Raw genomic sequence first — 3,542 nt, forward strand, 5'->3', positions numbered from 1 at the left:
TATTTTGGCTAAGCAGTTACTTAATTTTGAATGAATATAACTTTTATGAGATAATATTTATTTCACTATGATCCTGTAAAAACAAAGAAACCTAACTGATTTAGCGTTGTCGATAGCGCTATCGATAGTTTTGTTTTTTTGAGACTATCGTGAATATTGATAGTTTTTCTGAAAACTATCAAAACTCGATAGTTTGACACCTCTACTAGCGATTTAAAGATATTAATAAACATACGCGCTGGCGTGACGTTACAAAAAAACAGGAGTGGGTTACAAAATTGCAAAACTTTGCGAATTGGGCTAGGCTATTTGTATAAAAGTTTTTGTAGTAATATTGGAAATGTTTAAGGTTAATTCCAAGGTTCCAAGTTTTTAAATGTGGAAATATTTTCTGCTTTATGTTTAATAAGCTGAGGTAGTATCTGACGTGACGTTACCTGGCGATACGTTACTAAAATTTCCATTGAACAAGTTTTGTTAATATTGTTCTTGAAAGAATTTTTAACGAGAAGAAAACATGTATTTTATGTCGAACATACTTTTTATTTTGACATCAGCGCCACCAGCGGTTCAATTTTTTGCAAATCTATATCTTACTACGTTTCAACTAAACATGTCAAATGTGAAACAAATCCGAGCATCAATACGGGTTTTCAAAATATCTCGAACCTGGCGCCACCTAACGAGACCATTTTTTGGCAAATACATAACCAGTATTAGCTCAGCTATGCGTACTTGGCGTTGCATGAGAGTTGTCACATAAGGAATCTGTTAAAAGAGCTTTGCGTGTAAGCGATTACCCAACGCATGGCACTTCACATGTAGAAGCCTGTTGGCTTTTAATTTTTACGTAAACATGATGTAGCAGTGCAAAGTATGCGTAACTGAGCTATATATATTATATAAAACAGCTGAATCGGCGTATAAATAAGTTAGATATAAGACTTTATTTTTTTTACGTTGTAGACTTTTCGCCGGAATCGTCCATATACAAAATGTGTACTAGAATCTATGTCAGAAGTAACAACCCAACCGATAAAAAATGTGCGTGCTAAATTTTAAACTTTGCCATCAATGTTTATACGGGGTTCAATGGACTAATACGGGTTAAGCCATGCTCTAATATTTTTGTCACCAATATTAGCAAAATAAATCTCGAAAATAAATAAATAAACAAGTATTTTTTAAGCAAAAAACAAAACCGACTTCAATTCTCATATACAAATTTATGATTATCGTTAGTTTCTTCACGATCCAATTATCGGATTTAAACAAAATTAGTATGGGACCACCCCTGAGGTCTCACCTTTCCGATTAAAAAAGAATCATCGACATTGGTTAACGTTGTTCAAAGTTCTGCGGTAACATGCATAAAAAAAAACGAACTGATAACCTCCTCCTTTTTGTGAATTCGGTGAAAAATAATTTGAAAGTATACACCTAGTGATAATTTCAGCTCGATATTCAAAAACGGTGTAACAGAAAATGGCTTCATTCACGCTGTGTTATTTTCAAATATAAGCCATTCGGTTAAAGTGCCACATACATAAATGAAGTTTGAAGTATATATGATTTACATACTGTTATATAAAGAAGAGAATACATACATATGTACCTACTCGTCCTTATCAAATCGAGTATTCAATAAAAGGACTTTTTAAATCCTTCTTATTATGTACTTAAAATGTTATGATCATTTTGTAAAGAAACACAAAAGAATTTCATACCACCTTGCCTAGATATCGGGTTGTCTGCTTATATGGTTAAATTTTTTAATTTAGTTTGCAACAAAAATACCAGATGAACAAATAACCGAAAGATGCTAATACCTACATTATTTAACAACTACACAACACAACGTATAAAATAAAGTAACACATCTTGCCAGGGGCGTTTGATGTAATGTATGTACATTAAGGAAGTCCCAAAAAAAGTGAAGTCGGAATTTTAATGCACTCTTTTTTAATTTTAAAATTTTTAATTTTTAAATTTTGAAATCGAAAAATATTTAGAGGTTGGGTATTGCTATTAGCAATCTTCTTAAGAAAAACAAAGTTTACCGATTGAAAAATATTGGTTTTCAAGAATTTTATACTATTTCTACGAATGCTTGTTTTTTCCCCTCATAAAATACATGGGAAACTTTGTACGCTCTGAGCAACCTCTAAATATTTTTTGATTTCTAAATAAAAAACAGGGGTATAATTGTTTCGGTATAGAACATTCCTAGGGAATGAGAGCGTTAAAATTCCGCCTTTACCTTTCACATGCATTTTTGGACCACCGTAATATACATACATATCGCACATTTGCCGCAAGAGTGTCATAGTGAAAAAATAAGAAATGCAAATTTTAGTTAAGAATGCAGAAATAACGGCCTCCTCTTCTTTAATGTTGTGCAAAAATTTCATATATACATATACATAAGTACATATGCGTTCATTTTCACCGTGGGAGCGTTTGTAAACTTTGAACTTTTAATACGTTTTTCTCGAGTTTTTGATTTTTTGGATTTTGACTCTCTTGCGGCAAAGGTACGATGTGTAGGAAATAATAAAATATATCGTCGCGTGGCGTGCAATACCACGTATCCGCAAAATGCAATACCACGTATAAAGTGGCATAGAAAAAAAATTATTTTGGTTACCGTGTCTCAATGCTTCCTACTTCACAAATTTAATAGTGCATTATTATAGTAGAAGCTCATATTTAGTAAGTTTAGTTAGGAAACCATTCATCTTATACGCGGTATTGCATTTTGCGTTTAATAAATATTGCAATACAATTTTATACTCTCACCTGTAAATGTAAATATATGTTGTTAGATTTATATATATTCTCACAATGTTTTCATAAAGCTGAACGACGATCCTTGAAACAAAGTTTTCACGCAATAAGCACATTAGAACACATGTAGATTATTAAATATTGTTCCTTCATGTTGAGTATTTAATTTTTTTCGGCGAATTTGATTTGGATTGTGGTTTAAAAACAATGTTTTGACTAAACTATTCGTTCCGATTTAAATTGTTTTCTATTTATATGCAATTACTGTCAATCTGACTTTCGGTGTTGTAATTTTAAACACGGCTTGTGTAATCCCGTTGTTAGCGCGGATGGGATAAGCTCATTCGCGAACACCGATCGAATGTAAACGCCCATCCAACGCGAGGATCTGAGCGATCCTGTCACGATGACACAATCCGTATGTTCTGTGCTGACGTTGAAGGCTTGATAATCGAAATGAAACTGATCTTAACTGCGCAAAAATTTCGCTTTATAAAGACCGCAAGCGATGCAACGCGTGTACCCCTAACAAAATCGAAACCGAAGTACAGAGACGATCGATATTAGCATCAGGACAATGACCATACTAACTTGAAATTCAAGTTTATTGTAGAATAATATCACAGTGAAATTATTGAAAAGTTCAGTTTTTTTTCCATTGTGTTCTTTATAATTGTTTTGCTAACGGATGGAAATCACGTTTGGTGGTGTGAATAGCCAGACACAGTTGTGCACATTAGCCACGCATAGTATTT

At 32.9% G+C, this 3,542-nt stretch overlaps 1 long non-coding RNA gene across 1 annotated transcript in view; it reads right to left on the reverse strand.

Moving 5' to 3' along the window:
* Nucleotides 1-3,267, reverse strand: part of LOC118747380 — a 15,779-nt gene extending 12,512 nt beyond the window's left edge. The window contains exon 1 of the long non-coding RNA XR_004993955.1: nucleotides 2,800-3,267. This is a non-coding gene — a long non-coding RNA (uncharacterized LOC118747380). The remainder of the gene's footprint in view (nucleotides 1-2,799) is intronic.
* Nucleotides 3,268-3,542: the final 275 nt, after the last annotated feature.

The sequence above is a fragment of the Rhagoletis pomonella genome, unplaced genomic scaffold (assembly GCF_013731165.1).
Source record: "Rhagoletis pomonella isolate Grant_MI unplaced genomic scaffold, Rhpom_1.0 Rhpom_scaffold_00001, whole genome shotgun sequence".
NCBI classification, from domain to species: domain Eukaryota; kingdom Metazoa; phylum Arthropoda; class Insecta; order Diptera; family Tephritidae; genus Rhagoletis; species Rhagoletis pomonella.